We start from the raw sequence: 24,217 nt of genomic DNA, 5'->3' as shown, positions 1-24,217 counted from the left end.
CAACCATTTGGAGACCCTGCAGTTATTTATTTAAAATTTCTGCTGTTAAAAAGAGCGTTAATGCTAACCCCGTTCTCTCTGACAAGGATGGGAAAACTTTTGATGGATTTAGAAATAAAGCTTTTATTTTTAACTTTCAGAATTTTGAGCTGCCAGGTTAAAATATTTACTGGCTTCTCTTGAGAACATAAGAAAGTTAACTGTTAATGCCCCCTTGCCAGGGTAAAAGTGTAAACTGAGTTACTTTTGCTTCTCAAGTAATCAAACGCTGTTATGATTTTGCTTATGCTGTCTTCAGATCTGTTGCTACAGGGTTATTTTTGAGAAGATTTGCTTAACTGCATTCTGAAAACTTAACAGAAGATATTAAAACTGAGATTTTAAGTTCTTCCCTAGAGATGGGATGTCCTTCCTTGTCTCTGGTGCAGTAGTTACATAAGGAATGTCTTGCCAAGAATAGCCCAATGTTTGGTCAGTATAGTAAAGCCTTTAGTACTTAAGTTGTACATCACATACATGTTCCCCGCTCAAGGAGTAGGGCATAAAGGTTATGAACCGACACACACATGCAGAACTTCTTTGCCACCAGTCCAAACGCCATCATTGAACTTTAGTCTGAACACTTTTTTGCTGTGGTGGTTACCAAGCCATGTTTCAGATAAGTGCCCATTTGGGGTTTCTCCTCATCTTTCTTTTTATTTAGTGCTGTTGGGTTTATGTAATTCAGAAAAGGGAAAGTGTCATTGTGGGAGGCAGATTCCCCACAAAGACCAGCATGACCAGTGTATTTTCTATTTGGGTGCTTCCCAAAACCATACTTAGTGTTATGTTTGTCAGGCTTTTTTTCCCGAAGACCCTACATAGCTGTCTGTCCTCTTAATTTACCTTGAAAACCAATGTCTTAAGCTGTTGGCTTAAGGTGGTGGTCTTGTCCCGAGGGTCAGCAGTTGGCCAGCAAAAAGGCCAAAAAGCCTAGGTCTGGTATGACTGCCTCCCCAGACATCTCTCTTGCGGCTAATGAAGGCCAGAAAATCGTCCAGTAGTTACCTCAGATTCCTGTGCTGTGACCCCATTGGTGGCCAGCATGGATCTGACTTTTTGTACATCCTCAGAGGCTTTGCAAACATTTGCTCCAGACATTGAGGGGAAACCTCATCTGATTATATCTGAGGGACTGAGGGAGATTCTGTAGATCTTAGGGAGCGCGATCCCTGCTAAACTTAGTGTGTCACCAAGGGTCTGCCCCTCCAAGGGTGTTTCATGCAGACATCCTGTAGAAAAAGAAAGAGAAAACCAAGCACATTTCCCCTGCAGTTAAGGATCCCCAGTGTGAATAGAAGGATTTTACCCGGGGTTATGTAATGCTTTAATGGCTTTAAAGTCTCCTCAAGGGATGTCTGTGCCTGTGCCTCCCTGGTCTTCCACTCCTCTTAAAAGACCTAGGGAACTAGACTCTTCATATGAGAATCTGGATTCTGGGAAAGAGTCTCTAGCTTACTGTTAAATCCCTTTCCCCGTGGACTGTGGTTGGAGTGTGGATCAGAGAAAGAGGATTCTTTTAGTCCAGATTCCCCTTTGGAGGAGCTCTTCTTTGGGGATACTGTTTCCCCTATGTTGGAATTTAAGTGGGATTGCTCTCAAGTCTCAGATGTTAAGAAGTGGTATTACAAGCTCCTCCAGATGGAGTCTCCTAAGATTCATTGGTGTTTACTAGGCTAATGACCACAAGGACCTTTTTAAGCTTAGCTATGCATTTGAAATCGCTGACAAGTTCTGATACCATTGATAAGCGTAAGCAAGGGCTTGGGGGATGAAACATTACAAGCTAGGGCCTGGGAGATGAACCATTTACAGATTGCCTGTGTCCGTTAGAGACATAGGTGCCAAACCAGGAATGAATTTCCTGTTCCCCATCCAATTGTCAAAGTTGCACTTGAATTGGGTTAGGGAGGAACTCTGCTTTACATGGATGGGGATCCTGTTCCAAAAACGGGGTAATCTCTGGGATACATACTTCTCTCTCCAGCAGGTCCTGTTTATATCACAGGCAATGTTCAAGTCCTTAGAATGGGTAATTCTGGTGCTGTTTGTTTTGTGGATATGCAGGAGGTCCATCAGAGTGGGGTCTGACAATGGACTGTATGTCAGGCATAGATCTCCCTGCAAAAGCCTATAGGAGACAGAATACAGGGATAGAGCCTTGAAGCAGTCTGCATAGGACATTTTACTTAAGCCCTGTATTCTTTTAGTGAGGAACCTCTGTGGATGTCCTAATTGTTGGATATGCCTGGTTAGGTACATACCAAAGGGGGCATTGTGTACTCTATGATAGGTCTGATGAATGCCGAATACAGTGGAACAGTGACTTCCTTGGACTTAGATGCCATACCTTTGTTTATAAGTTGTGCAACATAGAATGATTTCCTCACCACCATAGACATGTGATGGTCAAAGGCTAGATTACTATCTATGTGTCCCTAAGTCCCTGACTACTGGGTCAGCTCTAAGGGATGTGTTGTCAGTATGATCGTTACCAGGGGTGGATGACTTCCGGAAGGATACTGTTATGCATTTCTTGGTATTAATTTTAGTCCATGGCTCTGACACTAGTTTGTGTCAGTGCCTCCTGGAGAACATTTGCATCAGTGTGGGATTCAGTGACAGCTCCTAATTTGGAATCATCTGCAAATTTAGTCAGCCAGAGTCCACTGGTATTGGCCTTGACTTCAGAGAAGTGAATGCCAAAAAGGAGCTGTCCAAGGACTGATCCCTGAGGGACTCCACTTGTGACTGGCCTCTTTGTAGAGGTGAACTCCCCAATTCTAACTTTCTGGGTCCTATCTGTGAGCCAGTTGGCTACCCACCTGGTGACATATGCGTTTGTACCTAACCTCTTGAATTTGTCAACAATGCCCAAGTTGGGTATTGTGTCAAATGCCTTGGCCAGATCAAGGTAGGCAGTGTGAACCATTTTGCCCTCATCCATTGCTTTGGTGACCTTCTCAAAGAAGTCCACCAGGTTGAATAGAAATGATCTGCCCTTGACAAAACCAAACTGGATTTGGGCCAGTGTCTGGAGGTTTAACATATCAGTATTGATCATTTCCGTGATGATTCCTTCCATGGCTTTACATAAAAGACTAGTGAGACTTATAGGGCTGTAGTTTCCAGGGTCTGTAGATGGACAACCTTTGTGCAGAGGGATGACTGTTGCTGTTTTCAATTCATGAAGCACAAAGTCTATTTGGAGGCTGCTGTTAAATAATTCCAGAGGCCCTGATAGGTTATGTTTCATGGTATTTAGACGGTATCCTGGGATATTGTCTGGGCCCATTGATGTAATGTTCTTGACCTTAGAAGGAGCATTAAGGACCTGTTCCCTAGTGGTAGCAGGGGGGTTATATTTGATGGTATTTCCTGAGGGAACGTTGAGAGTGGATAAATTTGGAGCTAAATTTATCAGCCAGTAGATTTGCTATATGTTCTGGCTTGACATAGGTGGCTCCTTTTACAGAGAGTTCTGCACATAATTATGCATTGCCTTTGCATTTGCGGACATAGCTAAAGAATGCCTTGAGGTTGTTCTTGGCCTGGTATGCCAAATTCACTTCCAGTTTGGCTTTGGTGGACTTTATTTGTCCTCTGAGATGTTTTAGGTTGAGTGTGCTTTTATCCTGCTCGGTGCTGCACCTTCTAATTTTTGCCATGGTTTTCTTCCTCTGTTATACAGTCTGTTGATTTTGTGATTCCACCAGGATGGCTTGTTTTTTAAGTTAGTTGTGTACTTCTCCCTAGTGGGTGCAGCTGTTCACATGCTTGTACAGGATTTCTGTGAACAGTTCTGCATAGGCAGCAGTGTTCTCAGGGATTATGGAGGTTTGAAATTTTGCCATGTTATCATTTAATAGTTCTGAATATTCCAGGTTTAGGTGGTGGTCCAGGGCCGTCTGCTGTTCCCTCAGTTCTGGTTGCCCTTCTTGGATACCTTTTCAGCAGCTTCTGTATTCGCTCATTCTTCACCCCCTGCTCCCATGAAACCAGATATATTTTACAAGGTGCCTGACTGTAAATTTCTTTATAAATCCTCTTCTGCTGATCCTTCTGTAGTGTCTGTCCTTTCTGACAAGCCCTCCAAATTGTTGCAGTTTACCAAGTTGCTTCCTTCAGATAAAGATACTAGGGCCATGGAGAGGCTGGGCAAAAAGGTTTATACTACTGCCACTTCATCCTTTTGGGCCATCAATTACCAGAACTGTATGACCAGGTAAGTTTTGGCCCTCCTTTTTTAGGTTTACAATGTGGTTTCTGATCTTCCTGACTGAGGGGAAGCTTCTGCCCTTTCCCTGTTGGGTTCTACCTCTCAAGTTGCTCGCCACTCAATCAAGTGCAGCTGCAATGCAGCTGATGTCTTCACCAGGGCTGCTGCCTCTGGTTCTGTTGTGAGGTGTTACTCTTGGCTTCATCTTTAGGATTTGCCTGATAGCATCCAACAGTTTAACCCTAATGTTAATTTGTATAATAAATTTTTTTTCTGGTGCTGCTGCTGAACTTTTCAAGTCTTGCCATGCACCCAGGGAATAAAGGGTTCTAGACGTGTGCTTCCTCAAATCCCTACTTCCCAGAAACATTTTCAGGATCAAGCTTGCTTCCTCCTTCCCTTGGCCAGGTTTTCTTCTCCCTCCGTCTTTCCGTTGTCTCTTCCAAATTGGTTAAAGTTCACAACAAACTCTTGGGTCCTGTTTGTTGTACACCAGAGATATTCTATGGTTTAGAAATCCCTTCCTCCCCTTTTAGGCATCCTTCAACCTCATCAGGAGCAACTCCGAGGTACTCCATTCTCTTTTGGTCCAGGGCACCATTCAGGCTGTGCCTCCAGCTCAGATACGGTGAGGATTTTATTCCAGAATGTTTTTGATTCCCAGAAAGTAGGGCACTTTGAGAACAATTCTGGACCTTTCCCAGCTCAACACCTTTTTTTTAAGATTCCTTCCTTTTCAAATGTTCTCTTTTGACTCTCCCCCACCCCACCCCCTTCTTCTACCCCAGGGGTTTCTTGTCTCTGGATCTCAAAGATGCCTAACTTCATATTCCCATCCATCTGTTTTCAGGAAATGTTGTTTTTCTCTGTTTCTTCCTTGCATTTTCAGATGTTCATCGTGTTTCACTGTTGCAGTCATGACTGTAGGGTTCTCCCCTGCCGGCAGGCAGTCCTCGGTCGGCCAGAATCCCAAAGTCTGGGTCCGGCGTCGGCTGCTCAGCCATGCTCCCTGACGTCAGAGCGCCAGGAGTACAAAGCTGACAGCCGACGCCATGTTCTCCAGTCTTTCTTGCCGTGCGGTGATAGCAGTTTGCATTTGCCGGTCGGCTGACTCCTGACAATTTTTTCTAAACGTACTTCAGTCCGAAGACTTTCTTCTCCTACTCAAAGCTAAATACCCCGTTGGGGAAACTTTTTTCTTGCTCCAGTCCGATGTCAGAAAAAGTTAATAATTGTATTTCATGTGGGAAGCAAATACCTCATAAGGATTTTCATTCTTACTGTATTCCTTGCTTTTAGGCCCTGACCACGACGTAGCTAGTTGTCGGTTTTGTGCTAGATTCAATCAACGTACGATTAAACGAAGGTACGATTTTGCATTTCATTACTTCGGTAGGCGTTTTAATTACAAAATGTCGTCTGATTCGGTTCCGGCTACCTGGAGTTCACAAACGACGCAAGGATAAAGACAGGCCTCTGAGGTCCAAATCGGACAATATTGTACAAGCAGAGCCAGCTTCAGGTTCGACCGTCGTCAGTGAGGCGCTTTTGCAGCCCCTGTTGTCGGCCATTTCGGAACTGATGGCCGAAACGGACTCCCACGAGGAGCCAACTAGGCCTTTGAATATTTCTGTTGCAGGACCTTCGGACAATGCTCCTTCGGATGGGTCCGGAGCCGCTGTGCAGGTACCGGCTTCCGAAGGGGTTTTCAGGCCTACTCAGCTTCTAATAAAGGCAAAGCCAAAGACAAAGGCAAAGACTCCTTCCAAATCAAAGACTACAGCCCAGGCCTCTTCTGATCCGGCACCCAAGTCTCAGAAACAATTACTTAAGATGGCAGAGGACTTACTTACTATGTTTAGGGGTTCACATCCCCCTCCAGATAAAAGGCCAAGGCAGGAAGTGTATTATGACTCCTCTGATCAAGCTTCTGTTTCTTCAGTTTCTTCTTCTGACCAGGAATATTCTTTCCCTCCTTATGAGGATTCTGATGCTGAGGAATCCATTCCTTCAGCTTCTCCCCCTGAGGATTTCTCTTTTGGGGAAACTTTACATGAAATGAGGGAACATTTTCACTGGGAAGGACAGGAGTACTCTGAATCTAAGAAAAGACTTAGGGATTTTCTTCTTCTTCCCCAACATAGACCCCTGGCTGTCCCTCCTAATTTGGATATTGTGGATGATGCTTTTTCGGAGGCTAACTTAACTCCGGACTCTCTTCCTCCAGCTCCTGTTAAGCCAGATAGATATTATAGGGTTCCTGATTCCCACCAGTTTTTATACAAGAAATCCTACTGCTGATCCTGAAACCATTTCTCAGGGTCCTAAGGGGGTTAAGGCTGCTACTGATAAAAACCTCATTCCCACTGAGGGAAGGATTCCAGATCTTTGGAAAGATGGGGCAAAAAAGTGTACACTTCTGCTACTTTATCTATTAGGGCTTTAAACTGTCAATTTCATATGCTGAAATACCAGCAATTTATTCTGTCTGTTTTGAAACAAAAGCTAACTTCCATTTCTGCCTGTGCAGATGATAAGGAATTACATGACTTAATGCATGCCACTGAACAAGTTGGGAAGCATGGTTTACACTGTGGATTTGATGCCTTGGAGGCTTCTTGTAGGGCTGCTGCCTCTGGTACAGTCATTAGAAGGCATGCTTGGTTAAAGGAACAAAACTTGTCAGATCAAGTAAAAGCTAAGTTATTGGATGCTCCTGTTGAGCATAATGTTTTGTTTGGACCTAAGGCTGAAGAGGTGATAAAGAAGATGGAGGACAAGGCAAAATCCATGCAAACGGTTAAAGATCTCTTACAAGTACAGCCACCCAGATTTAGTAGGAATTGGCCTACAAAAAATTGGTCCTTTCCCAATTCAGACAGGCCTCAGAGGGGTAGATACAGACGCCCGAGGAAGGCCACAAACGCAAGCCTCTTATAGACCAAGACAGTGGACTGCTTCCACCCCTAGGGGAGGAGAGGACAGGTCACAAGCTCATAGAAAACAGGCTCAATGACTCCCACTGTTGGGCTGCAGGAACTTCTTGCCTGGAAGCCCCTCTCGGAGGAAAACTTTCTCTTTTTCACCTAAATTGGACTCAGATAACCCAAGACAAGTGGGTTCTGGATGTGGTTTCAAGAGGTTACAAATTCCATTTTCATACCCTACCAAGACCAAGCGGATGGCCGGATCTTCCAAAACATCAATGGTTAGAGGCCTTAAACCAGGTGGAGGCTCTCTTGGCTATGAAAGCCATAGAACTGGTTCCACTTTCAGAGATGGGACAAGGTTTTACTCAAGGCTCTTTCTAGTCCCCAGAAAGCAAAATTCATGGAGACCCATTCTGGATCTGTCAGTCTTGAACACTTTTCTCGAGATACCAAAATTCAAGATGCTTACTCTTCAGCAGCTACTTCCAATGCTGACCAAAAATGCATGGATGGTAACTTTGGATTTAAAGGAGGCATATTTACACATTCCCATCAGGCAGGAATGCAGAAAATACCTCAGGTTCAAGGCCGGATCGAGGCACTATCAATTCTCTGCGCTGCCCTTTGGATTGTCTACTGCGCCCAGGGTCTTCACCAAATGCCTGGCTCCAGTAGTAGCTTATTGCAGACTCAAGGGAATTCAAATTTACCCTTATCTGGACGATTGTCTAATTCAGGCAGACAGCAAGGATGTTTTACTCCAGCATCTAGAATTTGTTCAGAATCTTCTCAAGTTCCTGGGATTCACTGTAAACATAAAAAAGTCAAATTTGACACCCTCACAACAGATAACTTTTCTGGGTGCTCTTCTAAACATAACAACCCAGATGGCATTTCTGACATCCGAAAAACAATTACAGCTGGCTTCAACTTTCTAAACCTTGGCAACTTTAACTCCGCTATCTGCAAGGAAATTCCTGCAGGCTTTGGGTTACATGGCCTCCTGCATCCTTCTCGTACCATATGCAAGACTACATATGAGGAAAATACAGTGGTACCTAAAAAGTGTATGGTCTCAGCATTGCCACAGTTTAGACATACAGATCACCGTCCTGCCTGGTCTTCAAAAGGAATTCCTTTGGTGGTCCAAGGCATGTACTCTAAACATAGGAAAACCCTTCAGTCTGCCTCCAGCCACTCAGATACTAACCACGGACGCTTCAGATTATGCATGGGGAGCCCATTTTCAGGGCATCTGTCTGCAGGGCCTTTGGACAAAGGATCAGAAGCTCCTGCATATCAATTTAAAGGAAATGTTAGCCGTTCAGAACGCTCTATTGGCTTTCAGGAATCTTCTACAACCAGGACAGCTACTGAAACGGACAGACAACACCACAGTTATGTGGTAGATAAACAAGCAAGGGGAATCTCATTCCTATCCCCTTTGCAGACTAGCCATGAATCTATGGAACACAGCTCTAGCTTGCAAACTGGACCTTCAAGCTCAGTTTCTACCAGGGAAGCAAAACTTCCTGGCAGACAGTCTGAGCAGAAACCTGTCGGATCCACACGAATGGATGCTGGACACCAAAATATTCAGGATGATTACAGCAGTCTGGAGATGACCTCACATAGTCCTCTTTGCATCCCACCTCAATCATCAACTACAGATTTTTTGCACCAGGACATTCCACGAACTAGCTTGGAAAGTGGATGCACTATCATTCAGTTGGAGAAACCTCTCGGGGTATGCCTTCCCGCCTCTACCTCTTCTTCCACGGGTGTTATTAAAGATCAAACAGGACAAGCCCAAGATGATAATTTTGCTGGCCCCAAATTGGCCTCAACAGTTTTGGTACCCAACACTGAAAAACCTTTGTCTGGAGCCCCCTTGGGTATTACCACAGACTCCGAACCTTCTGTCCCAGCACTAGGGTCAGGTTCTGCACTCCCATGTCAAAACTCTCAGCCTGGCGGCCTGGTTAATCCAGGGTCGTTGATTCATTCTTTCCTACCCAAGCAGGTTATGGATGTCATTTTAGAAGCCCAAGCAGGTTATGGATGTCATTTTAGAAGCCAGACATCCTAGCACTAGAAAATCTTATGCAGGAAAATGGAAAAGATTTTGCTCCTGGATGCAGGCTCAGGATTCAGATCCTCTTATTCCTAACATTCCTCTGATTTTACTTTACCTGATAGACCTCTTATATAAGGGTCTCTCTTTCTCTTCCATAAAGATCCATGCTGCTGCTATTTCTGCTCATTATAATACAGACCCTCCTATCTTTTCCCATCAGCTCATGAGACAGTTTCTCAGAGGAGCTAAGAATTTAAGGCCTCCTAGATCTCCTCCCATTCCTGCTTGGGATCTCAACTATGTTTTGGAAAAACTCACCTTACCTCCTTTTGAGCCTGCTGCCACTTCTGACATCAAGTTTTTATCCTGGAAGGCAGCCATCCTGTTAGCTCTGACCTCTGCCAGGAGAGTTTCGGAGTTGCAAGCTCTCATGGCTGTGGAACCTTATATTATTTTTCATCAAGACAGGGTGTCTTTAAGGACTAATCCTACTTTCATGCCTAAGGTGGTTTCCAAAGTGGCTTTAAATCAAACTATTCACTTGCCAACTTTTTTTCCCCAGTCCTCAAAATAAGGGGGAAAGGATCTTGCATTCCTTGGATGTACACAGACAACTACGTTTTTACCTGGACAGAACCAAGGACATCAGGAAAACAGAGCAATTGTTTGTTTCTTATGCTTCAAGTTCCCAAGGTAAAGCCATATCAAAACAGACCATTTCTAAATGGATTGCTCATGGAATCAGATTTTGCTATTCACACCATGGAAAGGAAATCCCAGGGAGTATAAGAACTCACTCTACCAGAGCTGCTGCCACTTCAGCTGCCTTCCTCAGGGGAGTTCCTACCAAAGACATTTTGGAAGCTGCAACTTGGAGTTCAGTGCATACTTTTTCCAAGCACTACAATCTACCTCTCTACTCTAAGTCTAGGGCAGGCTTTGCTTCTGCTGTCTTGCAAGGCCTTTTAGCCGCCCCCTCTACTTTATGACCACCTCCCTTTTATTCTGCTTTGGGATTCAACCCTACAGTCATGACTGCAACAGTGAAACACGATGAACATAGTACAGTTGTGTACACTTACCATAAATGTAGATGTTCGAGTGTCTTCACTGTTGCAGTCTGCTACCTCCCTCCTGTACCCTCTTATTTTTTCTTTTGTGTGGTTCCCTTCTTCACCCTTCTTTTGAGGTGTATTTGCAAAGGGTATGGGATCTTACTCATTTTGGAACACCTGACATCTGGGGCAAGAAAAACTGGAGAACATGGCGTAGGCTGTCAGCTTTGTACTCCTGGCGCTCTGACGTCAGGGAGCATGGCTGAGCAGCCGACGCCGGACCCAGACTTTGGGATTCTGGCCGACCGAGGACTGCCTGCTGGCAGGGGAGAACCCTACAGTCATGACTGCAACAGTGAAGACACTCGAACATCTACATTTATGGTAAGTGTACACAACTGTACTTTCTCTGCTGTGCCTTTTAGCCTATCTACTGTCCCAATGGTATTCACCAAATGCCTGTCTCCTGTCATTGTGCAGGATGAGAGGAGTTCAGATCTTTCCCTATCTGGACAGTCTGCTTATTCAAGCTTCTTCCCCCGGTGCTGTGCTTCAGGATCTCTAGTTCATTATTTATTTCCCTTTTGCAGAGTCTGGGGTACACTGTAAACTTCCAGAAATCAGCTCTAATCCCTTCTCCTTGGTTGCAGTCTTCAGACCATCCCCATCTCTGCCAGTCTCCAAGACCCAGTGTCTTAGGCCTTTTTCCCATCTCTTCTTCCTGTCATTGGTCATGGACATTGAATTTCTCAGGGTCCCTCAGCTTCATGGCTTCCACCATTCCCATAGTCCCTCTAGCCAGGCTGCACATGAGAAAGCTTCAGTGATGATTCAAGTCAGCATGGCTCCAAAGTTTCCACCCTTTGGACTTCCCAGTACCCGAGCTCAAGCTTCAGTGGTGGAGTCATCAACTTTCTCAACCCAGGGCTTCCTTTCCAAGCCCCAGCCCAAATCTTTACAGATGCCTCAGACAGAGGATGCCGGTCCTTCAGCTCCTTTTTAAGGTTCAGGGTCACTGGCCTCTGTATCAGTGGTCAGACTACATCACTGGAAAGGAGATAAGGCCCTGCTTCTAATTCTTCAGAGTTTTCATTCCATCTTTTGCCCTTGGCCCCTCAAAACTTTCACAGACAACACCATAGTGATGTCATTAGTCAGCAAGCAAGGAGGAATGAGGTTCTGTCTTCTTTGCAGACTTGGCTGTTCAGGTCTGGGATCTAGCTGTCCAGTATCAAATGACTCTTAAGGCAGTTTGCATTCCTTTGGAGCACAATCTAGTGACAGACTGGTTGAGCAAGACCCGCACACAAGCTCACAAATGGATGCTTCACAGAGATGTGTTTCTGGACATTGTCCATTGGTGGGGTATTCCTCAGGTAGATATTTTTGCCTCCCCTGTGAACAGATGACTACTAATATTCTGTTCCAGAGTCCCAAATCCTCTGGCATGGAAAGTGGACACCTTGCCTTTTCCTTGGAAAGGGATGTTTCTGTACACTTTCCCTCCCCTTCCTCTGTTAATATGATCAGGCAGGACTGTCCCTTGCCAGTGACTCCCTTTGGGCCCAGACAGCATTAGTTTCCCCTTCTTTCTCACTTGTCCTGGGGCAATCTCTACAAATTACCTCACCAGGTGGATCTTGTCACACAAGACAAGGGGTCTCTTATCCATCCTCACTTGTCCACTCTTCAGTTGACGTTGTTTGGTGATATTGTTTTGATCCCTTTTAGGCACCTCTTTTGAGGAAAAACACTGGCTCCTGCAGGAGGCCAGGAAATCATACATGTCCAAATGGAAGAAATTTTTTGTCTGGTGCCTCTCTCGCCGTCTAGATCACACCATCTGTAGAGGTTTCTTTGGTTTTCTCTCTGTGTGATCTGCTGCATGCTGGGTTAGCATATATATTTCCTTGTCTGCCCTTGACTCCTCATCTGGCCTCTAGATTTGAGGTCAAGCAATTTCTTAAAGCCGTCCTTCATAGCATTCCTCCGAGGAAGTCAGTTCTTCATTCCTTGGACCTCATTTTTGTATTTGAAAAATTGACTCTGGCTCTTTTTGAGCCTACTTCTTTTACTTCCTTGCAACATTATACTTCGAAGACTGGTCTTTTGCCCCTCACTTCAGTTAGGAGAGTGTCTGAACTTCAGGCTCTCAAGGCTGTTCGTCCTTTCTTAGTTTTTCACAGAGACAGGGTGTCTCAATACTAATCCTCCTTTTATGCTCAACGTGGTCAATGAGTTGTCCTTTAATCGGTCTATTCATCTTCCTTCCTTTTAAAATTGTCCGCTGTCTGCCAGTGAGAACGTTTTTCATACCTTGGATTTGTTCGCAAATCTGAGCGTTTTTTTTGTTTCCTCTCATCCGAGGTCTTTTTTGATTTAGCTGTTTCTAAGCAAACCATATCTTCTGGATTTCTAAAGCTATTTCTTGTTGTTCCTTTGATGGTAAATGTCTTTCCTCATCAGTAAAAAAATACTACAAGGATTGCTGTCTCTTCTGGTGCTTTTTTCAGTGGGCTGGATACCAATTCCATCCTTGAGGCTGCTACTTGATGCTTTGTTCATTCTTTCTCTAAGCATTACAAGTTGGATGTTATTTCTAGGACCAGGGCTGTCCTACATAGGTTTCTGGAGGGCTCTTTTGTGCTGTCCTTCTTCCAGACTTCCTCTTGAGCTTTTGTACTCTCCCTTATGTAAAGAATACTGCAACAGTGATATGGAAGGACATTGTTCACTTGATTAAAACCATTCCATAACATTAGATGTTGCCCTCTTCACTGTTGCAGTATTCGCTCCCTCCCTCCTGCCCCTTCTGCTCTTGCCTTGTTCTTTCAAGCTCTTCTGGCCAAGGGCTCCTTTCCTTTTTCTTCTTCTGGATGCACGTTTCTCCTTGTCCCTAGGGATATTCTATTCTTCCTGGGGCTTTTTCCATTCTGAGTGTGTGCATTCCTATGTCACCTTTACGCCCTATGACTTGCTTGGGGAGCATATGTGTGACGTATGACACTATAAGTAGTAATTGCTTTGGGTGTACTGGGTAGCTGTTGGGCTGTCTCTTTGCCAGGAAATCCCTTGCGTAAAGAAAACTGCAACAGTGAAGGGGACCACCACTGTTATGGTAAGATTTTTACACAACTGTACTTGCTGTTAGGCCCTTCTTCTACTGAGGTACTTAAAAGAGAGAAGTTGATTCGGGGGTGAACAAAATTTATTTTCTAGCTCCTATTTTATAAGTTCAATAAAAACTTTCATTCTAATTGAGTATCCTTTTTCTAAAGGCAGTTTAAGCAGCTAGACAGGATTCCCAAAGGCAATGGCAAGGAAGTCCAAAAAAGAAAGGAAAAGCCTGTCAGAACTAAGGACAGTCCAAAAAGTCAGAATGACTGCTTGCCTCTCCAGGATCCATCGTACCACCCAGACAGTCTGTCCCTCAGTCTAGGTTTACATTTTCCCCAATGGCACCGGATTATCTCAGACAAATGGTTTCTGAAAATCACCCAACAGGGGTACAGTTGGCAGTGGGAGTCCCTCTGTCCTTTTCAGGAGATTCATCCTCATCCTGTGTAACAAACATACCTTTTTCCTCCAGTTTGGGAGCAGATGTTTCAAGATGTTGTAGAACTAGTAGCCTCAGATCAGATGGGGCATTGTTTTTATTAAAGAATCTGTCTGGTGCCAAAGAAAGGGAAGTTGAAGACCAGTATTAGACCTTTCCTTTTTTCTCTGTCAGAGTCTCAATATTCAAAATGGTCTCTCTACAAACCTGTTATCAGTCATTTTTTTTAAAAAAAGAATTCTGGTAATGTTATACCTGAAAAATGTTTTTACTGTTTTCTGTCTTACCATTTTGGTCTATCTGTAGCACTATTTACAAAGTAGCTTCCATAATCCTTTACTGCAGACTTTAAGGCGTTCACTTCTTTACATATTCTTATGATCAGCACATTTGCATACTCTTTTTTTCCAGTTGTCAAGATTTTTGGATGTATCAAACTCCTGTTCAGTCTGGAGTTTCAAGTCAGCTTCCAGAAGTCATCTGTTATCCCTTCACACACAATAGTTTTTCTTGGATGTCTTCTGAATACTTTCCTAGGAATAGTAGAACTGCACAAAGAAATCATCCTAAGTTCTTCCAAGCAATCTGTGGCATCTGTCAAGGAATATGTTCTTCGTGTTTCACTGTTACAGTCATTACGTTTGGGTAATCTGCTGGCAGGTTGCCCTCAGTCGGCCTAAATTCCAAAGTCTTGGGTCTTGCGTCAGTTGCTGTCTTCTCTTCCATGGCGTCAGGTCGTCGGGGATATAAAACATGCAGCCGACGCCATTTTCTTTAGTCTTTCTTGCTGCGCGGTGCCCGAAGCAGAAGCATTTCGCAAGTGCCGGTCAGCTGACTACTGAAATATTCGAGTTTGAGTTTCGGAACCAAAGTCTTCACTAAAGCTAAGTACCACGTTGGGGAAACTTTTTTCTTGCTTTTTACCGATGTCAGAAAAAGTTAAGAATTGTATTACTTGTGGGATGCAAATACCTTATAAGGATTTCCATTTATACTGTATTCCTTGCCTAGGCCCTGATTACAATGTGCTTGGCTGTCGGTTTTGTGTTAGATTTAACCAACGCACTATTAAGCGTCGGTATATTTTTGCATCAAAGTATTTTGGAAACAGATTTAACTACCCAGAAATGTCGTTGGATAGCAATCCGACTACCGGAGTACAGAAAAAACGCAAAGAAAAGGACAGAGAAAGGCAGTCGAGATCCAAAACAGACGACGAAGCTTCTCCTAAGCCAGTCGCCAGTACTCAGTGAGGCGTCTTCGCAGCCCCTGATACCTGCTACCTGTGAGTCACAGGCCTCTACCGACACCCATTTGGAGTCCGGCATGCCGCAAGATACTCAAGGTATTGGACCGACAGATGTATCTCCTTCGGATGAATCTGGAGCTGCTGAGAAGACAAAAGCAACATCTAAACCTAAAAAAACTGACGCATGAGCCACGTGCACAGGCCTCTATGCCTAAAAAACAGATGATCAAAATGGCTGAAGACCTTATTACCTTGATCAGGGGTACCCATCTCCCTCCAGATAAGAGGCCTAGGCAAGACACTGACTATGAATCTTCAGATCAGGTTTCTATTTCTTCTGATTCCTCTTCTGATCAGGAATTATCTATCCCTCCCTATGAGGATTCTGATGCTGAGGAGTCTATTCCATCTGCATCTCCTCCTGAGGATTATTCATTTGGAGAAACCTTGCATACTTTGAGGGAGCATTTTCACTGGGGAGAGTCAAGGCTTCTCAAAATCAAAAAAGAGGCTCAGGGATTTCCTTTTTCTCCCTCAGCACAAACCTTTTGCCATTCCCCGTTTTAGACGTTGTGGATAATGTGTTTTCGGAGTCAAGCTTGACCCCTGACTCCTTACCTCCGGCTCCCAGTAAGCCTGACAGATATTATAGAGTCCCCGACTCACTTAAATTTTTATTTAAAAACCCTGCTGCTGATCCTGAAACTATTTCACAGTGTCCAAAGGGAGTTAAGACCTCAGCAGCAAAAAACCTTACCCCCTCTGACAGAGATTCTAGGGCACTGGACAGATGGGGAAAAAAGGTTTATACATCTGCAACCTTGGCAATCAGGGCCTTAAATTGTCAATTTCATATGCTTAAGTACCAACAGCATGTAATGGGATTGCTGAAACAGAAAATTATGTTGATTTCAGAATGTGCAGAAAGTAAAGAATTGCAGGAATTATTGCATGCAGCTGAACAAGTTGGAAAGCATACTTTGCAATGTGGTTTTGATTCTTTAGAGGCCTCCTGCAGGGCTGCAGTTACTAGATCTGTGATTAGGAGGCATGCCTGGTTAAAGGAACAAAATTTGCCTGATCGTGTTAAAGCTAAATTGCTAGATGTACCTTTACAGCATGATTCTCTGTTTGGTATTAAGGCAGAAGAGGTTTTAAAGAAAATGGAAGACAAAGCTAAGTCTATGCAAACTGTTAAAGATTTCTTAAAAGTGCAGCCACCAAGGTTCAGTAGACACTGCCTACAAAAAATTGGTCATTTCTTGTCAGACAGAGCTCAAAGGGGAAAATCCAGACGCCCTAAAAGTTCCAGGTACCAGGCTCAAGACTCATACAGGTCAAAGCAATGGGGCGCATCCACCTCCAAATCTGGGGGAGATAAAGTGCAAACCTACAGAAAGCAATCCCTCTGCCTACACCAAGCACTTATCTTTTGGCAGCACCCATAGGGGGAAAATTAGCACTTTTTGCTCAAAATTGGCAGTTAATAACCCAGGACAAGTGGGTACTAAATATCGTATCACAGGGATACAGATTCCATTTCCACACTCTGCCAATGACAAAGGGTTGGCCAGATCTGCAAAAAAAACAATGGGCAGAGGCACAGAAACAGGTTACGTCCCTCATGGATCTGGGGGCCATTCAGACAGTACCAGAACAGGAAAAAGGACAAGGGTTTTACTCAAGACTGTTCTTGGTACCCAGAAAGGACAAGGCCTGGTGGCCAATACTGGATTTATCGATTTTGAACACATACCTGGATATTCCAAAATTCAAAATGCTCACATGGCAGCAGCTTCTGCCCATGCTGGGCAAGAATGCTTGGCTGGTGACTTTAGACCTAAAAGAGGCATACCTGCATGTTCCAATAAGACAGTCGTGCAGAAGATACCTCAGATTCAAGGCTGGCTTAATGCATTACCAATTCTCTGCACTGCCCTTTGGCTTATCTACTGCGCCCAGGGTCTTTACAAAGTGCCTGGCACCAGTAATTGCATTTTGTAGACAAAGAAGTATTCAAATATATCCTTACTTGGACGACAGTCTCATTCAAGCAGGGAACAAGGACACTCTTCTACAACACCTGGCGTTTGTGAAAAGGCTTCTAACTTGCCTAGGGTACATAATAAACGAAAATAAATCACAACTGGTACCCTCTCAAAAGATAACATTCCTGCGTGCAAGCTTGAATACAACTGTCCAGATGGCTTACCTCACGCCAGACAAACAAAGGCAACTGACTACTTACTTCAAACTGATGGCAACAAAAACCCAGTCTTCTGCAAGACAAATTCTGCAGGCTGTGGGCTTCATGGCATCCTGCATCCTACTAATTCCATATGCAAGACTGCATATGAGGAAACTTCAGTGGTACCTAAAAAGTTTATGGAGTCAACATTCACACAGTCTGAAAACAATGATTCCTCTCATTCCCTGCCTGCAACAGGAGTTTCTATGGTGGGCAAAGGCCTGCCACCAAAACATGGGATGGCCCTTCACTCTACCCCCTGCCAGCCAAACCTTAACAGACGCATCAGATTATGCCTGGGGGCCCACATGGCAGGAAGATGCATTCAGTGCATATGGGCACCAAATCAAATGCATCTACATATCAACCAGAAAGAGATGCTAGCTGTTCAAAATGCCCTAACAACCTTCAAGGACTTACTTCATCCAGGACAACTACTGATAAAGACGGACAACACCACAGTCATGTGGTATATAAACAAGCAAGGGGGCACACACTCATACCCCCTTTGCAGATTAGCCATGGCACTGTGGGACACAGCTTTGACCTACCAAATACATCTTCAAGCTCAATTCCTGCCAAGCAAACAAAACACTCTGGCAGACTATTTAAGCAGAAACCTTATGGATCCTCACAAGTGGAAACTAAATCCACAAGTCTTCAGCATGATAACAGAGAAATGGGGGAGCCCAGACATAGATCTATTTGCCTCTCCTCAAAATTATCAACTGAAAAGATTCTGCACAAGGACTTATCACAGACAAGCATGGAAAGTGGACGCCCTAGCCTTTAGTTGGAAAAACCTATCAGTTTACACCTTTCCTCTTCTGCCTCTTTTACCCAAGGTCCTCCTAAAAGTCAGACAAGAGAAGCCAAAGATATTAATTGCCCCGGACTGGCCCCGCCAATACTGGTACCCAATCCTAAGGAACTTGTCTCAAAACCCAGCTTGGACCTTGCCTCAAAAACCACAACTACTGTCCCAGCAAAACAATCAGATCCTGCACAATCAACTACAGACTCTGGACCTGGCAGCATGGCTAATCCTGTAATCATACAAATGACACCTCTCAGTAAAGCTGTGATGGATGTCATTTTGGAAGCCAGAAGGCCTAGTACTAGAAAATCTTATGCTGACAAATGGAAGAGATTCTGTGCTTGGAATCAAGCACAAGGAACTGATACAGCAGAACCACATATTCCTCAGATTTTACAGTACTTAACTGAGATGCTTGACAAAGGCCTATCTTTCTCATCAGTCAAAATCCATGCCTCTGCCATTTCGGCTCATTACAGTACAGAGCTGCCAATCTTTTCTCATCTTTTACTAAAGCAGTGTCTTAGAGGAGCCAAAAATTTAAGACCTCCTAGAATATCACCATTACCTGCATGGGACCTCAATTATGTGTTGGAAAAGCTCACCCTGCCTCCATTTGAACCAGCTGCTACCGCTGATATAAAGTTATCATGGAAGACAGCTCTGCTACTAGCAATTACTTCAGCAAGAAGAGTTTCAGAGCTACAGGCCCTCATAGCTGTAGAGCCTTTTATCATATTTTACCCAGACAGGGTGTCTCTGAGGACAAATCCTACTTTTATGCCCAAGGTCGTTTCCAGTGTGGCTCTTAACCAAACAATTCATCTGCCAACTTTTTATCCAAATCCACAGAACAAAGGGGAGAAAATTCTGCATTTCATGGATGTACACAGACAGCTAAGATTCTACTTGAGCAGGACTAAAGCTCTAAGAAAAACTGAGCAATTACTAATGTCATATGCAGCACGATCAGAAGGAAAGGCTGTTTCAAAGCAGACAGTTTCAAAGTGGATAAGCCATTGCGTCCGTTTCTGCTACTTACACCATGGCAAACCTGTGCCCAAATGCATTAGGTCTCACTCCACCAGAGCTGCAGCTACTACTGTTGCAGTCCAGGTTACCCTCCCGCCATCCCCCTGTCATTCTACAGTTTGTCTTTCCTTCTCTATCTTCTACAACCTATGTGGTGTGTTTGCTTGTAGATGAAGGTAAAGTTTATATTGATGCATGTATATATATAAATATTTATAATATTGCTACCTTTTTGGGGGCACCTGACATCGGGGGCAAGAAAAACTAAAGAAAATGACGACTGCTGCATGTTTTATACCCCCTGACGACCTGACATCATGGAAGAGAAGACAGCAACCGATGCAGGACCCAAGACTTTGGAATTCAGGCTGACTTGAGGGCAACCTGCCAGCAGATTACCCAAATGTAATGACTGCAACAGTGAATACACTCGAACATCTACATTTATGGTAAGTGTACACAACTGTACTATTTCAGGGTACTGGGTTTCATGGCTTCTGTGATTATCATGATTCCCTGGCCAGACTGCATATTCGAGACATACTGGTACCTTGGGTCAGTTTGGTCTCAGAATCCTCCCCATTTATCCTTCCAGATTCCAGTGTCGATGTTTGTAAGAAGGGAAGTATTGTGGTGGGTGGACCAGTTCACTGTCTCAACCCAGGTCCTCCCATTCTCCTTTCTGCCTCCTCTTGCATCTTAACAACAGGTGCTTCAGACTTTGTTGGGGGATTGCATTGAAATTGGTGAAAGTGCAGTGTGGATGGAACAAGCAGGATAGACAAAAGAACATCAATTTCAAATCAAAGCGGAATGTAATCAGTGGTTTGAAAGTCTCATATCATCTCTGGTCCTCAGAACCGTTTCATGTTATCACAGACAACACCATAGTTCAGTAAATTAATAAACAAGGGGTTACCAGATCTTACATGATGGCCTTGGAGGTGGCAACATAGAGTAGCCATCCCTGCCCTTCATCCTCCTTGTTTTGTTTTTGATGCATTTCCAGTGTGTGGATGTATATACCTTTTTTATATATCGTGATACATGTTTTACTTTAGCGTTTTCCTTTCCTGTCATTTCTTCTTTCAGGGCTATAGCCTCACTTTTTGAAGCAGGAAAGCTTTGAAGCTATATTGGTGCCCAAACTGCTCTCTGTATATGGTCTGCTTAAGTCACTAGCAGTTAGGGTACATGGAAGCTTTGAAAGCTGGCCGGTGGTCATATCCTGGGGAGGATATAACCCAAATAGCTTAGGCTACTGCAGCAGTTAGAGCATCCACCATTGTGGTTGGTTTACTTGCGCAACTGTACTTTATCAGAACAGACTGGCAGCTCTCACTGTGTACTCATGCTCTTGTGGAGATTCCTCCATGGAAATCTGTGGCTGGGATTTTGAGCCATGATATATATATATATATATTTTTTTTTTTTTTTTTTTTTTTTTTTTGGTTCCTCAAATATCAGGTTGATCTCTGAGTAAATGTGTGTATACACACACAGTCAAAGACATATTTAAAGGAAGATAGTGAGCTTCTCTACTTAACATACAGGATAAGTTTATTACAGAGGGTTGGATGGCAGTGGGTTATAAACCTGACCCTCCACCATGTTTTATTTATTTTTTGGTGAAAATTTAGGTCCCCTGTTTTAATATTGGTGGAAATCTTGGACTTGTGGAGATGTACAAGGTTAATAGTTAAAGCCCACATACCTCCCAATACTGGCTTCTGCTTTCTATGCTTTCAGGCCTCCTCCCTTAGAATTGGAGTGGCAGAAGAACCAATCTGGAAGCTGCCACATCCTCCCAGGGTGGGGGAGAATAGCCACTCATTCCCCATGCTCCCTTTCCCAGTTCTTCCAATGCCCAAGCCATTATTCAGTCTCCGGTCATCTAGATCACAATCAGGGCTTTATCCCTCTGCATCATAGAGCTGGGGCTAAGCTTTATGGGACATCTTTAAGTAGTCCTGCGTGTCTAGAAGGTCAAACATAACACAAAACACTGAGTAAGATTGTATGTCCTTTCTGTTTATTGACACTACTATTTTCTATCTGCTTTTATCAGCATGTGTTTTCAAGCCAGAGAAGTTCCACTGCTTTTCGTTGGCAATTTTAATAATGGACTTTGATCAAAACAGTTGCTTTTTCTGAGTGAAATGTCTGCAGAAAAGGATACTTTCATTTTGTCTGGAAAAGTGAATTTTCATTCAGTTTTCTTCAGAGATTTAACAAATGACCAACAAGCCTTTTTTTCCTTCATAACTGGAAGAGTAGTCATTTATCACATCTTATAGTATTAGATTCCATTTTTGTTGAAGATTTAACCAGGCTTCTCTTAAAATAAGTTTTGTCCAGGTATGAGAATACATTGACTAGGATGAATCTAGGGTAGAGGTCCTTGATCAGTTGGTTGTTGGGACCAGTGTGCCCTTTGCTACAAGAAAGAACCTTCTTTAAGATTTAGGATCTTTGGTAACCATGGTGTAATAACTTTGACCATATTGTTTTATATGGTAGGATTATTTCTGTATTCTCTATACTGCAAGCCATCCATTTTTTCTAAGAACCATTTTTTAACAAAATTTCCATCTGGGCTCCCTCTTGTCATAATCTACCTTCCATACAATTTAAGGATGACTCTGTTACTAATCTGGATGTCTTGTTTTATTGCGCATACTTTAACATCTTACTTATTTTATTGCTGTCCACTTGCAGAAAGTTTCAGCTTAGTGTCCAGTTTATCAGTTTACAAAAAAAATTCCTGAATGATAGTAGTCAACTGTTAAAATTGTTTTGTGATGACTCTATTGAGTTGATTTTTCAAGACTTTGTTTCATGTACAGATCCACATTTAACATTGATAGGAAGCTTAGTTAATATTCCTCAAATTTCAAGTAGTAAGTAGTCTAGTTTGTGTAGTAGGTGATACTTTGGGAACAAATGTTAATTTGGATTAAGTTGCAGAGAATAAGTGTGTGTGGGGAGTCCTGCAAAGCAACTTCAAAGTGCTGCCACTTGTCAACTATCTTATCTCAGCCCCCATGCTACTTTCATACCCTAACCTTCTTTATTCAGTACTGGCGTTACACGTCTCTTTTGGTGGTTGTCTCCAGCTTAAGATTCTTAAAGATTTAAACAGATAGTACTTAAGGGAGAACCTTCTTCTCAATTTACCAAGAAATCCAGTAGCACCTGCTTTTGAGAACTTTAACTGAAAAAGTAACTTCTGTGTTTCTTTATCAGAATTATCCTGTTAGTCGCAGTCACTTTAAGCCAGGAGTGTTTTTGACTTGCAAACACTGATATATAAAGAGCTATTATCAGTTTTCTGTAAGGGCAATGCACCATTAAGAACACGTGTCTAGCTAGTCTGTTCATTTGCTTGTCTTCTTCCCCAGTAAAGAAGACAAAAGGGAAGAGTTTTTGACTTGAATGGATTTGTATCCATTACATTACATTGAGAGGACCAAGTCTTTTATCAACCTTATTGGTTTATTTGTTTTATGAATAAGAACCAGAGTTGCCCACTCACTAAACAGATCTTTGTTGGTTGCTGATTGCATTTCTTTGAGTTTGACTGGAGAGATTAGGACCAACTCCACTAGGTCAGCAGCTACCAGTGCAGCTTTCCCAAAAAATAAAAAAAAAATTCTATCCAAAGTACCTTTGAAGCAACAACTTGAACAGCCTGTGAAGATAGATGAAGGCTGCCAGCCTAGCCAGATAGAATTATGTAGATAATTTCTGTCATGTGTAACTATTAATGTAAGACACAGACTTGTTCTCTTAATTGTAAAAAGACTGCATTGGATATTGAACTGCAAAAATGTAACAACAGTGCACTCTGCTGTAAGAAAGCTAAGTCAAGCATTTTATGACTGTCTTTGATGTCAAAATTCGGAGCCGATATGTCTAGACGGAGGTATCCTCCCTATTGTTTTAAGACCAGAATTAATAGCTAGAATTTGCATGTATAAATGTCCTTTATTGCTCTGGTTTCTGACCAGGTGTAAAGAATGTAAATGCAGTTTCCGTTAGCCTGGGAACACCAGAGAAGTGTTAAGAATGATGTCATATGAAGCAGCTCTGTGTTATCAATTTAAAGAGAGAGAATCAGAGAGCTCAGAGCATTTTGTCTTGAGAACATCCAACTCAGCACTGACTGTGTCTACATGCAAGTTATTTAGAACTGTGTTTTCTCTTAGATATAGCTAGGAAATAGGAAGATTGGACTAGTTTGTTTTTCTGTGGTGTCAGAACTTTTCTACTGTATTATTTTAAGTATTTCTCTGTGATCTCTGAACTCTTGACTAGCACTGTGTACTAAGAAGTATTGTCTTGTGTTTTTATTATTTATTATTAAATATTTTTAAACCTTTCAACTGTGGCTGTTTTGTGTAGAGATAATTTAAGCTCTTAAGAGTACTTGCATTTCTTTGGTAAAACTGTACAAAGCCACTCTCAGTAGCTTTAGCCCTGGGCTACACTTACCATTTGGATAATAATATTACACAGTAGTAATTGGACACCCTTCCAAAAGGGCCTTTGAGTAGCTGATATTAGTGGGTGGTGGCAGCTGGTACTACCGTATAGTCTGGGTAAAAGGGGCATAGCTGGAGAACCTGTGCCAGCCTTTCCCAGGAGTATCTGTGTGGTTGTGTAAACTCTTCTCTCAAAGTGTGTGTGTCAGCTACTTGGGCAGGGACACGAAGCACCGGTTGGACAGAGAGGGTGCTGGAGGTTTTAGCTTGCCCACTAGGCTGAGATCTGGACCCTATAGCTGTGTCAATGAGGAGTCTTATTGGAGACCTGGAGAGAAAGGGAGCCCCAGACTGATTGTGATCTCTGTGTGCTCTTAAGGGAAATTGTACTTTACTGTGTGTGTATTTATTATCCTTTCCTTATATGGACACCCCCCCTCACTGGTGTTAGTGGTGAGGATTGAGGCTCCTTGATTGCTGGGCCAGTGCACGGGCGTCACACAGCCTTTAA

General features: G+C 43.2%; 1 protein-coding gene across 2 annotated transcripts in view; it reads left to right on the top strand.

Annotated features, from left to right (window-relative positions):
• COPS3 (COP9 signalosome subunit 3) overlaps nucleotides 1–24,217 on the top strand; it is a 985,788-nt gene that overhangs the window by 630,310 nt on the left and 331,261 nt on the right. The gene's annotated exons all lie outside the window — the stretch shown is intronic.

Source organism: Protopterus annectens, chromosome 12.part0, assembly GCF_019279795.1.
Source record: "Protopterus annectens isolate FY-2018-M chromosome 12.part0, PAN1.0, whole genome shotgun sequence".
Lineage (NCBI taxonomy): Eukaryota > Metazoa > Chordata > Ceratodontiformes > Protopteridae > Protopterus > Protopterus annectens.
Note: the sequence above shows the minus strand (reverse complement) of the source record. Positions and strands in the feature narration are given on the sequence as shown.